Source organism: Pipistrellus kuhlii, unplaced genomic scaffold (assembly GCF_014108245.1).
Source record: "Pipistrellus kuhlii isolate mPipKuh1 unplaced genomic scaffold, mPipKuh1.p scaffold_m20_p_38, whole genome shotgun sequence".
NCBI classification, from domain to species: domain Eukaryota; kingdom Metazoa; phylum Chordata; class Mammalia; order Chiroptera; family Vespertilionidae; genus Pipistrellus; species Pipistrellus kuhlii.
This window is the reverse complement of record NW_023425538.1, coordinates 3,790,905-3,804,219: the sequence shown is the minus strand read 5'-3', so window position 1 is coordinate 3,804,219 and position 13,315 is coordinate 3,790,905. Positions and strand designations below refer to the sequence as shown.

Sequence of the window (13,315 nt, the reverse complement as noted above, 5' to 3'; positions counted from 1 at the left end):
TCAGACATCCCCCGAGGGGTCCCAGATTGGAGAGGGTGCAGGCTGGGCTTAAGGCCCACCACCCCACCCCACCCCCAGTGCATGAATTTTGTCCACTGGGCCTCTAGTGTGTGTGTGTGTGTGTGTGTGTGTGTGTGTGTGTGTGTGCGCGCGCGCGCGCGCGCGCGTGTGCTTTTGTGTATGTATTGTATATATGTGTTTACCGTATTTTTCGGACCATAAGACGCACTTTTTTCCCCCCCAGAAGTGGGGGGGAAAAGTCCCTGCATCTTATGGTCCAAATATAGCCTACACATATACTTTAAAAAAAAAGTTTTTTTACTTGCCCAGCTCTGTGTGGTCTCTTGTGTGCTTGCCCGGCTCTAAAATGGTTCTAAATGCTGCTGTTTACTTTACAGGGTTGATTACATGTGTTTATGACTGTGATGTTGGGTTTTAATGCACATAAAATATTTTAGGACACTATTTGTTTCAGAATCTTTTTTTCTTCATTTCCCTTCTCTAAAAACTGGTGCGTCTTATGGTCCGGAGCGTCTTATGGTCCGAAAAATACGGTAGTTAGTTTGCCAACTACCTAATAAAAGAGAACTATGCAAATTGACCATACCGCTATGCCACCCACCAGCCAATCAGGAGTCATTATGCAAAATAATACAATAAAGATGGTAGGTTAATTTGTATACGCAGGCATGGAGTGGCCAGGCGAGGCTGGATGCCTACTATGAGGGCAAGGGGGAGGGGCGGAGGAAGCTACAGAAGCGGTGCTTTGGCTGGGAGTGAAGATTTTCAGGCTCCCGGGTGACTAGGAGCGAAGACTTACAGGTTCCTGGATGGCTGGGGGTGAAGCCAGGGGAAGGAATGCCTATTCTTGCACGAATCTTCATGCAATGGGCCTCTAATTTAAAGAAAAAGCCATTTTTTGTGACTGTTGCCTCCATAGCAGCTTCCCACTGTCCACAACAGTAAAATGCCTTGGAAATCTTTGTTCATAGCATGCATCAGTATGTCATTCTTTTTTTTTTCTTTCTTTTTTTTTTTAACTTTTTAAACTCAGTTTTTTAAATTTACAGAAAGTAAAATTTAATCTTTGGTATAAAGTTTCTGAGTTCAGGCAATGCAGTCAGTTGTGTAACTGTCACCAGAATCATGATAGAAAATGGCCCCATAACCCATCCGTGTGGATGTGCTGTTTCTCCATAGGCAAAAAATATCCCGTATTTTCCAGCATATAAGACAACCCCCTAATTTTACAGTTAAAACATAGGTTTAGGCCTATATTCGCTGTATAAGACTACCCCCCACTTCAAAGAAAAGACTTACTTTGCTGTCAAGATCTGCAGGTAATTTTTGTGCAATTTTGGTCTTTTGCCCCCGATTTTCTTTTGACTTTTTTTCGTTTCGAAAGTCGTCTTATACGCCGGAAAATACGGTAGTGTAGGTGTCCTATTTAATAAAGAGGTAATATGCAAATTGACCCTCATGACCTCTTATATTTCTATGGTTTCAGTTGTTATTTATCCACTTTCATTTCTGATTTTATTTATCCAGGGTTCTCTCTCTTTGTTTCTTGATGAATCTGCCTAATGGTTCAACAATCTTATTTAACCTTTCAAAGAACCAGCTCTTGGTTTCATTGATTTTCTTGTATTTTTTTAAAGTCTCTATGTTATTTATTTCTGCTCCAATCCTTATTATTTCCTTCCTTCTACTTACTCTGGACTTTGTTCTCTTATTAGTTCTTTATGTTGTAGAATTAAATAGTTTATTATTAATTTTTCTTGTTTTCTTGAGGTATGCTTGTAGTGTTATGAACTTCCCTCTTAGGACTGCTTTTCCTGTGTTCCAGAGATTTGGGGTTGTTGTATGTTTATTTTAAATTGTTTCCAGGGCCTTTTTTATTTTGTACTTGATCTCATTGGTAACTCATTCATTGTTTAATAACATGCTATTTACCCTCCATATGTGTGAATGTTTGGGGGCATTTTTACTGTAATTGATTACTAATTTCATTCCACTGTGATCTGAGAAGATGCTTGATATGATTTCAGTCTTGAACTTGTATAGATTTGTTTTGTGTCCTAACATGAGATCTATCATTGTGAGTGATCCATGTGTACTTGAGAAGAATGCATATTCAGCTTTGGGGTGAAATGTCCAATTAATGTCAGTTAAATCCATTGGATTCAGTGTGTCCTTTAAAGTCACTGTTTCCTTGTTAAGGTTTTATCTGGAAGATCTCTCCAGTGAAGTCAGCAGGGTGTTAAAATCCCCTAATGTGATTCTATTATTGTTGATTTCTCCCTTAAAGTCCTCTAGACCCATATATTGGGTCATGTATGTTTATCAAGGTTATATCCTTGCATCAATTCCTGTAGTATTATGGAGTGACCTTTGTTGTCTCTTGTGATGACCTTCATTTTGAAGTGTATTTTGTCAGATATGAGTATTGCTACTCCAGCTTTTTTTCTTTTCCATGTAATTTTTTTTCCTACCCCTTCACTCTCATCCTGTGAGTGTCTTTTGTTGTGAGGTGGGTCTCTTATAGACAACATATAGTTGGGTCATGTTTTTATATCCATTCAGCTACCCTAGGTCTTTTTATGGGAGCATTTAATCCAGTTTCATTTAAGGTTATCATTGATAGGAACTTACTTATTGTCATTTTAATTCTGTATGCCTAGGTTTCTCTCTCTATTTTTCTTATTACAGCAGGCCCTTTAGCATTTTTTGAATGCTGGCTTGGTGGTGATGTACTCCTTTCACCTTTTATGTCTGGAAAGTTCTTTATTTGGCCATCTGTTTTGAATGATAGCCTTGCTCAATATAGTAATCTTGAGGCCTGTACTGTTTCTGATGAGAATCAGGTGTCAGCCTTATAGGAACTCCTTTGTAAGTAACAGTTTGCTTTTCTCTTGCTGCCTTTAAGATTCTCTCTTAGTCTTTAATTTTTGGCATTTTAATTATGATGTGTCTGGGCATGGGCCTGTTAAGATTCTTCTTGCCTAGGACTCTCTGTGCCTCCTGAATTTGTGTGGCTTTTTCCTGTACCATGTTAGGGAAGTTTTTTGCCATTATTTCTTCAAACACATCTTCTATCCCTTTTTCCCTTTCTGCTTCTTCTGGCATTCTTGCTCTTCAAATATTGTTACATTTCATGGGTCCCATGGTCCCCTTAAGCTGTCCTCCTGGTTCTCGGTTTGAGTGATTTTTTTCATTTCTGTCTCTAATTCACTGATCTGACTCTCAGCTTCCCCCAATCTGCTGTGTATTCCTTTCAATGAATTCTTTATTTGCTATATCATTCTTTATTTCTGTTTTCATAGTTGGTAACTGTGTCTTTTCTCATGATGTTGATTATCTTTACCATCATTATTCTGAACTCTATTTCAGATAAATTTCTTATTTAACATTTCATTTATCTCTTCTGGAGAGTTCTCTTGTTCTTCCATTTGAGGGTTGTTTTTTGTCTCCTCATTTTGGCTGACTGTTTGGATTTGTGATTATGTATTAGGTAGATCTGCTACGCATCTCAATCTCTAGTGCAGGACAGTGTCAACCACTGTTTCTGACTAATTAGATCAGGTAAAGACTCAAAGCCTTCAGAGACGGCCTCTGGCTACAGACTGATTTCATCTTGAATAGCCCTTAGGCAATTATCCACAGCCAAGGTGAGAGTTTTTCAACTGGGTAGGGCAATTGCTCCTACCTGGAGGGTAGTTGTTATTCTCAGTTTCTTTTCAGGCCTCAGACACTATGCACCATGGCAAAGGGTTTTCCAATAGAGTGGGTTAACTTTCTTCCCCCAGGCAAAACTGCCTGTCTAGTAACTGTCTACATGAGAAAGATGATCTCCATAGCCTGAGAGAATGACTCAGCACAGGAAAGCAGAATGTCTGCCTTCTTAGCTTTAACCCTAGATTCCCCAACCCTGGCTTCTGCTGACACAGCTGCAGTTCCACTCTGCTCTCCTTCTGTTGGAGCACATGGTGAGTGTCTCCACAGGGAATTTTGTGCATTGTCCCTTTAGAGTGCCTGCATTTCTAGCCATCTCTCCCTAACACATGTGTCAAACACAAGGCCCGCGGGCCAAATCCGTCCCGCCAGGCCTTGCAATGTGGCCCGCACCGCGCTGTCATCACTGCACTCCGCTGCGTTTCCATCACAATGACAGTTTATGACTGTTCAGTAAACCATTCGGCCCACGATTTAGGCTGGATTTTAGATTTTGGCCCCTTTTCTGATTGAGTTCGACACCCCTACCCTAGCAGACAGCAACCTTACTGCTTTTCACAGCCATGTGGGTACCCTTCTCAGTTCTGGTGCTCTCTACTGTGGGGCCCAGCTTGGGATTAGACCGGAGAGTTCTCAGTGGCAACCACCCCACAGTTGAAATATCTCTCTGGACCTTCAGTTACTGTCTATGGAAGCCTGACCAGCATTTTCACACCTCCTACCAGTCTTCACTTTCCATCCTTGATTATCTCAGTCCTCTCCAGTGTGTCTTCCATTGATTATTCAGGAAATTTTTCTGTATTTTAGTTGTAATTCCAGTTTGGTCCTAGAAGTATGTCCATGCAGCATCCACTTATTTGCCACCATTTTTAACCTCCTGATTTCTCTACTCTAAAGTGACTGTTTTTCCCTTTGTAATTGATACATATCTTGGGAGAGGTACTTTGAAACTGCATATTTCTCCTCAGACTTCCTTCCACTAATTTTGGCATGCAACTTGCCTGCAACATTTATTACTATGATAGTTTCCTAATGGTGATTTTTGTATGTCCCTTATTTCTTCTACATTTATTAATTGTTCATATAATTAATTCTGAAAGGAAGGCCTGTTCTCATTAATTTCAGTTTTTGGTTAAAATGTTTCTATGTGGTCTCAAATATTCATTTTATTCTAACCTATTCATGGTTAATGTGGTGAAAGGTCCCAATTCTGAGTGAATTTATGGTATTGCCTCTCAGACTTCAGAAGAATTGGCAATTTTCCACAAGGTAAGCCTTCAGGCCATAGGGAACTGGAAAGTAGAAGATGGGGTTTCATTTGCTCATGCATTTGCTTCTTTCCTTTATTGAAAAAATAAGCATTGAGCACCTACTAGTATGTTCCAGGCACAGGGATTTAGGAATGAACAAAATAGATAAAATTCTTCCTCTGACATTCTACTGGGTATAAAAATAAATAAACAAGTGAACACAAGGTAAGTTGTATGAGGACAAGTAACTACAGAAACCAGTAAAGCAGAGAGATCCAAGATGGCTGCGCCCAGGTGAACACCTAGCCGCAGCCGCACACAACAATTTCAATAAAATACAACTAAAATATAAAACGGACATTGCCCAGAACTACAGGAAGGTTGACTGACTGGAAATTCTACAGTGAGAAGCAAGGAGAAAATCAGAAGGAGGTGCGGAGGAGCTGGAAAAGCCAAGGTACGGAGACACGGCGCACAGAGAGGACGGAGCCGGAGAGGAGGGAGGCCAAGTGCCTGGCGGGCGTTCCCTAGCGGAAAGGAGATAAAACTCCGACTGTGCTGGGCCCCCGACTGCTCTGATCCCCAGTTTTAAGCCAGACCCCTGGGACTCAGGCTCAGCCATAGGGAGCCGGGCTATAAGGCGGAACCCCGGGGAAGTGGCGAAAGGAGGTCCCAGTGGTGCGCACACTGTGCACAGAGAAGGGACATTCAGCTGTGCCGCGGGATTGCCCTGCCTGGAAGGAGACTGGGGCTCCAGACTGCTCTGAACGCCACCTCCAACTCCACTTCCAACTGAACTGAACCCCAATACCGGGCTCATTGGGGGAGAACATAGACTGTTTGGCAGCAGGCGAAAATCGAGGGCACCTTTCTCTCAGAGGCGCCGGCAGCGAGCACTGAAGGACCCGCATAGGGCGGGGCTGACGGAAGCCAAAGCTGCAGGCTCCACCCTGAAACCCCATCCCATCTGTAACTGAGAAATGCGACAACAAAATAGATCACAAACGAAAGAAATGGAGGACAAAAAGCATCTGGATATAGAGTTCAAATCTACGCTTATAAGGTTTTTCAAGAATTTCCTAGAAAAGATGGATAAGGCCTATGAGGATATGAAAAGAGATCAACTAGAATTAATAAGGAGTCATCGAGAAATGATAAGGGGTCAACAAGAAATAAAGAATACATTGTCTGAAATAAAAAATATTTTACAGAGTCCTAAAAACAGAAGGGAAGATCACAAGAATCAAGTCAAAGATTTGGAACATAAAGAGCCAGAAGACACTCCTCCACAGAAGCTAGAAGGCAAGAGAATCCAGAAAATTGAAGATAATGTAAGAAACCTCTGGGACAACTTCAAGCGAACCAACATCAGAATTATTGGGGTCCCAGAAGATGAGAGAGAGCAAGATATTGAAAACATACTGAAAGAAATAGTGACAGAAAACTTCCCCCACCTGGTGAAAGAATTAGACTTACAAGTCCAGGAAGCGCACAGAACTCCAAACAAAAGGAATCCAAAGAGGACCACACCGAGACACATCATTATTAAAATTCCAAGAGCAAAAGACAAAGAGAGAATATTAAAAGAAGCAAGAGCAAAGAAGGTAGTAATCTATAAAGGAGCACCTATACGATTGTCAGCTGACTTCTCAACAGAAACCATGCAGGCCAGAAGGGAATGGCAAGAAATATTCAAGGTGATGAATAGCAACAACCTACAGCCAAAAATAATCTACCCAGCAAAGCTATCACTCAGAATCGAAGGCCAGATAAAGAGCTTCACTAATAAAAAAAAGCTAAAGGAGTTCATCACCGCTAAACCAGAATTATATGAATTGCTGAAGGGGGTTCTTTTAGAAGAGAAAGTAAACAAAGATAAAAATTATGAACAACAAATACGTAACTATTAACAAGTGAATCTAAAAACCAAGGAAATTAAAAAAATCTGATGAACAATATTAACTATTGAATATAATAGAATCAGAGGTATGGAAGGGGAGTGAACTGACGATTCTTGGGGAAAAGGGGAGAGGGGGGCGTGGGAAGAGACTGAACATAAACTGTGCACCTATGGATGAGGACAATGGGGAGAGGGGAAAGAGCAGAGGGTGGGGTGGGAACCTGGTGGAGGAGAGCAATGGTGGGGGGGGGGGGGGGGAACATTTGTAATAATATGAACAATAAAAACTTAAAAAAAAAAAAAAAAAAGAAATCAGTAAAGCAAAAAGGAGACTAACTGGGCATTACCAGGGTGATTTTAGACAAGATGATCTGGAAAGGTCTCTTTTAGAAGGCTCTCAATAATGAAGGGAGTAAGGCAGGTGTCCAACCTAATTTTTCCACCACCCAGTGGGAAATCAAAGCAAATTATCTCACTTTGGATCAGGGTTCCAGGATTCATAGCAAACTGAAAAATGTGTCTCCTCTCTGACCAGTAGCTCCTACTTACCTATAGCTCACTATTTCACTGTGGAAATGCCTAGTATTGCCAAATCTTCTGATAGTTTTTCCCCAGTAGAAGGCAAAAATTAGGAATTCTTGCGAGTTTATTGCACTCAAATTATGATGTATCAGATAATTTTTAGTGGTATGTGGATGAATATATTTTGTTTATATTGTATTTATTTATTGAGTTACTTTTGTAGTAAAGGACTCCTATTTTGCATTTTAGTGGTAATGCAGATTTCTTTTTAAATATGTTAATTTTCTTTAAATCAACTTATTTTTACAGCTAAATATACATATATATAATTTATATTTGTACATATATGAATATTTAACTGGTAAAAGTAAGTTGATTTAAAGAAAATCCTATATAATAAAAGGCTAATATGGAAATTGACTGAACCGTGGAACAACCAATGACTATGATGTGCACTGACCACCAGGGGCAGACACTCAATGCAGGAGCTGCCCCCTGGTGGTCAGTGCGCTCCCACAGGAGAGTTGCTGCTCAGCCAGGCACCGTGCTCATGACTGGTGAGTACAGTGCAGGTGGCAGGAGTCTCTCCCACCTCCCCAGCAGCTCTAAGAATCCCCAAGGGATCCTGGACTGTGAGAGGGTACAAGCTGGGCTGAGGGGCCCTCCCCACCCCTCTCAGTGCACAAATGTTATGCACCGGGCCTCTAGTATTGAATAAATACAATACATAGATGGGGCAGATGTAGCTGAAAAGGAAGGATTGAACACAGTAACTGAGCTTTTTGGTAAACACTATTCTGGCTCAGTCTTTTACTCTTTCTCCTCTAGATCTGGGTTTGTCAACCAGGAAACTGAACTGAGTTTGACAAATGATTACCAGGGACGCGTGCTCCGAGCTATTTGTGTCATGGTGGGTGCATCAGCCAGGAATGCTTTCAGTTGCACAGACAGCTTAGCTCACATCAGCTTAAACAAATGAGGATTGATTTCTCTCCCATCACAATAAACCTGGAGGTAACTTGGCTACCATTAGTTGAGAGGCTAGGCTGAGTGATGTTCAGGCTGGAACCTCTGATTTGCTTGGCCTTCCCCTCATGGTTACAAGATTGCTGCTGCCGCTCCAGCAAGAACAAAGAGAGGGAGGCTCAACTCCAGCAACATGTGTTTTTCAGTTCTGGACTGCTTAAGCACTCCCAGATTCTCCACAGATGATTCCACTTCCATCTCATTGGCCAGAAATGGGTTGCACGGCCTCCCCTAACTCCACGGAGGGCAGGAAATTTTATTTAGCTTCTCAGCCTCTCCTGAGGAGGAAGCCAAAGAAAGAGTGAATTGAGGGTTTGCAGCCAGCAGTGCCCGGCTCTAGGGGGGAAGGAAAACAATAATAATTATCATTGGTGTGTGTAGATTGTGCCAAGCCCTGCTGTAAGCACTTTTGTACATGATCTCATTCAGTCCTTCCTTACACCCAGCTTGTTAAGTTGCTGCTATGATCTCCCATAGGAATGGCTTGGAAACTGAGGCACAGAGTGGTGAAGTCATTTGCCAAGCAGAGGAGCCAGGGGGGGAACCTTTGCAGTTTTTCTCCACAGCCCTGACTCTTGGTTGCTATGCTTTGTTGCCTTCACAGAAGACATATATCCCCAGACAGCTAGTTCTCTGACCTCAGTTTAAATTCTTCAGTGAGGGAGGAAGAGAGCAGCATGTTTTACATTGGAGAAGTTTTGATAATTAAAAACTTTTCTTGTCAGTCATATCTCCTCTGTGTAACTACTTCTCACTAGTTCTGGTCCAGTCTGGTGAGCAGCACCAGTGACTTGTCTTCCTGGCTGCTCTTCAAGACTTGCAAATGGCTGAGAAGACTTCTCTTGGCCTCCCTTTCCCCAAACAAATTGTAACTGTACTTTTCATTATTCTTCCCAGAATGAGTTGTCTGGCCATGAGGTTTTCCCTCTCTTTGGGTACTGCTGGTTGACTCAACATTTAGCATGTGCCTCATCTGTGCCTGTCTCTGTAGTGTTGAGGTGTGGATGAGACAGTTTCATGCCTGGGTGGTCCTGCACTCACTGGGCTCTTCATTATGACTATACTAGACATTTTTAAAAAATATATTTTATTGATTTTGTACAGAGAGGAAAGGAGAGAGATAAAGAGTTAGAAACATCCATGAGAGAGAGTCATTGATCAGCTGCCTCTTGCACACCCTCACTGGGGATATGCCTGCAACCAAGGTACATGCCCTTGACCAGAATCGAACCTGGGACCTTTCAGTCCCCAAGCCGACGCTCTATCCATTGAGCCAAACCGGTTTCGGCTACTAGACATTTTTTTAAAGTACTTGAGAATTGTAATAACATTTTAATTCTCCAGATAACCTTAGGAGAAACAGAAGCTCTCAGGGTATCATCTTTCCAGAAGGTTTTCCCTGTAAGCCTAATGCCTAGCACAGGACCAGAAATGGGTTATGCTATCAATGTTTGTTGAAGGGAGGCAGCCCTCAGTGGCAGTTCATAGTGGTCAGGGTTGTATGGGGAGCCAGGGGACAGTGGGAGTCCAGAGGAGCTTGGGTTTCTGGGAGGACTCCTGGAAACATCTTTGGATCTTAGAGGAGGAATAGATATGCATCAAAGAACAGTTTTCCTTTCTGAATCTCCACTCCCTTCCTTTATATAAAGGATTTGGACTTGGGTTTCCATCCATCCATTTAACAAACATTGATAGCATATCCCATTTCTGGTCCTGTGCTAGGCATTAGGCTTACAGGGAAAACCTTCTGGAAAGATGATAGATTGAGAGCTTCTGTTTCTCCTAAGGTTATCTGGAGAATTAAAATGTTATTACAATTCTCAAGTACAGGTACTTAAAAAAAAAATGTCTAGTACAGAGTAGTCATAATAGATGAGCTGGTGGTGATGACCGTGCTTACATTCATTAGCCCCTACTATGTCAGAGGTTAGGCAGCTTAGTCACCAGCCCATAAGATAATAAACTTTAGCTGGTGCTGTTGTGATTGTTCATTCACTACATATGAGTATTTACCTTATATCCAGCCCCAAGCTTGCATAGTGCCTGGATATGATAGAACTATGCTCTGGGAACAGAGCTTGTGGAGTTGAGTCCTGGGCCAGAAATTTCATGGCAGAAGACAGGAGTTTCTTTGGTCTATTTGGAAACCTGCAGCTGTCATCAGCTCACCTCTTTCCATCTAGTTCCCAGGCCTCTCAGCACTGGCTTCTAACACATGGGCTGCTCCTGACCTCTGTGGCCAGAATGCATAGATGCTCTGCTCAGTCCATCAGTTGAGTCCCAAATTAGACCTGACAGTATGGTTTATTCTCTGGGATGGAGCTGGGATAGCAGAGAAAAGCTGTCAGCCTGAATTAGTTCAGGCCCTTTATGCAGCCTTGCTGGTTCAGCTTCCTCCAGCTAATAGAGTTTTCCAGGATATTTGGGCTTCTGAGCATCTTCCTCCCACCCCCAGGGATTGAGATTTAGCTGTGATTCCTAAGGAGTGTATTTGATGAGGACCTGCAAGGCAAGCTCTGTCTGAAGGAAGCCAGGGTCCTTTCATCTACTGCATCAGGAAGTGAAAGTGGCGATTCCCAGGGAGTATGGATCAGCCCGACTTACGATGTTTTGACTTAGAATTTTTTTACTTACAGTGATGCAAAAGCAATATGCATTCAGTAGAAACCATACTCCAATTTTTTTAATAAATCTTTATTATTCAGATTATTACAAATGTTCCTCTTTTTCCCCCTCCATTGCTCACCTCCACCAGGTTCCCACCCACCCTCTACCCTTTCCCCACCCCCAATTGTCCTCATCCATAGGTGTACAATTTTTGTTCAGTCTCTTCCCACACCCGCAATTCCCCTTTTCCCCGAGAATCGTCAGTCCACTCCCCTTCCATACCTCTGATTCTATTATATTCACCAGTTAATATTGTTCATCAGATTTTTTAATTCCCTTGGTTTTTAGATTCACTTGTTGATAGTTACGTATTTGTTGTTCATAATTTTTATCTTTATCTTCTTCCTCTTCCTAAAGAACTCCCTTCAGTGATTCATATAATTCTGGTTTGGTGGTGACGAACTCCTTTAGCTTTTTTTTATTTGTGAAGCTCTTTATCTGGCCTTCGATTCTGAGTGATAGCTTTGCTGGGTAGAGTAATTTTGGCTATAGGTTCTTGCTATTCATCACCTTGAATATTTCTTGCCATTCCCGTTTGGCCTGCATGGTTTCTGTTGAGAAATCAGCTGACAATCGTATGGGTGCTTCTTTATAGGTAACTACCTGCTTTTCTCTTGCTGCTTTTAATATTCTCTCTTTGTCTTTTGCTCTTGGAATTTTAATTATGATGTGTCTTGGTGTGTTCTCTTTGGATTCCTTTTGTTTGGGTTTCTGTGCACTTCCTGGACTTGTAAGTCTAATTCTTTCACCAGGTGGGGGAAGTTTTCTGTCACTATTTCTTTCAGTATGTTTTCAGTATCTTGCTCTCTCTCTTCTTCTGGGACCCCCATAATTCTGATGTTGGTTCACTTGAAGTTGTCCCAGAGGTTTCTAACACTATCTTCAACTTTCTGGATTCTCTTATCTTCTTGCTTCTGCGGAGAAGTGTCCTCTGGCTCTTTATGTTCCAAATCTTTGACTTGATTCTTGCGATCTTCCATTCTGTTTTTAGGACTCTGTATAATATTTTTTTCATTTCAGACAATGTATTCTTTATTTCTAGTTGATCCCTTCTCATATCCTCAAAGGTCTCATTTATTTTATCAGCCTTTAATAGAAAATTCTTGAAAAACATTATAACTGTGGTTTTGAACTCAAATGTCCATTCTTTTACTTTCCTCCATTTCCTTCCTCTTTGTCCTGCCTCTTCTCTGCATTTTAACTGCTTCCCTGATTTGATGGAATAGTTTTGTGTGTTAGTTGTCCTGGCAGAGCCCAGTAGCACAGCCTTCCCAGTTACCTGAGGTAGACAGTTTTGGTGCAGCCCTTTGTGGGCTGTGTGTGCAGCCTTGCTTGTTGTTGGTATCACTAGGAAGCATTTATCTCCAAGCTGATTGTCTGTGAGGATCAACAGTGTCTCAGCAAAGAGGGCTTCTGTGCTCAGCTTAGATGGGGCAGAGTCTCAGGGTGGCGCAGACAAGCTTTGGTTCACCATCAGTCCCGCCTTAAGAAAGTCCTATTCCTGGCAAGTCTCACAAGATTGGCTGTAGACCTCTTGGGGAAATGCTGTTCTCGAGTTTTGTCTGCTTCCTGACAGCCAGTTTTTTCCCAGCTCAGAGTTGTCTCTCATTGCAGTTGGGAGTTGTTTTTCCTCCTGAACGAGAAAGCTAGCCACTGGAAGGACTCCTGTGTTCCTCTTGGATGGGACAGAGTCTCGGGGTGGTGCAGACAAGCTTTGGTTTCCCGTCAGCCCCTCCCTAAGTTTGTCCCGCAGTTATGGCTGCTGGATACATGCACCTCTGAGAGAGCTTTTCCCACTGCCTGACAGTCCGGCCTCTCCCTGACTGGGGCTGTCTATCAAAGCAATAGGGCAGTTCTATTTTCCTCCCGAACAAGAAAGCCAGCCGCTCGTTAGCTGTCCGCCCTCTCCTTGAGCCATGAGTAAGCCAGCAGCGAACTCAGAGGCTGCCTCTTCTGAGCGTATAGAACTACGCACCTCCACAGTTCCTGAGGCTCAACATCCCTTCTCTTCCCATCCTAGATTCTAGAGCTTTCTCTCAGCCAGCTGTCTGGTGTTTCAGGGTGATATTTCCTCTGTTTTCCAGTTGTAAATTTAAAATTGTTGTGGTAGGCTGCATTTAGGTGTTTACCCTATGCCATCATCTTGGTTTTCTCCCCGTACTCCAAATTTTGAATTTTTGTCATTTCCAGGTCTGGCAATGTGTGGTATAAGATACTC

At 42.3% G+C, this 13,315-nt stretch overlaps 1 protein-coding gene across 7 annotated transcripts in view; it reads left to right on the top strand.

Annotated features, from left to right (window-relative positions):
• Positions 1–13,315, top strand: part of SIPA1L3 (signal induced proliferation associated 1 like 3) — a 353,179-nt gene that overhangs the window by 159,072 nt on the left and 180,792 nt on the right. The gene's annotated exons all lie outside the window — the stretch shown is intronic.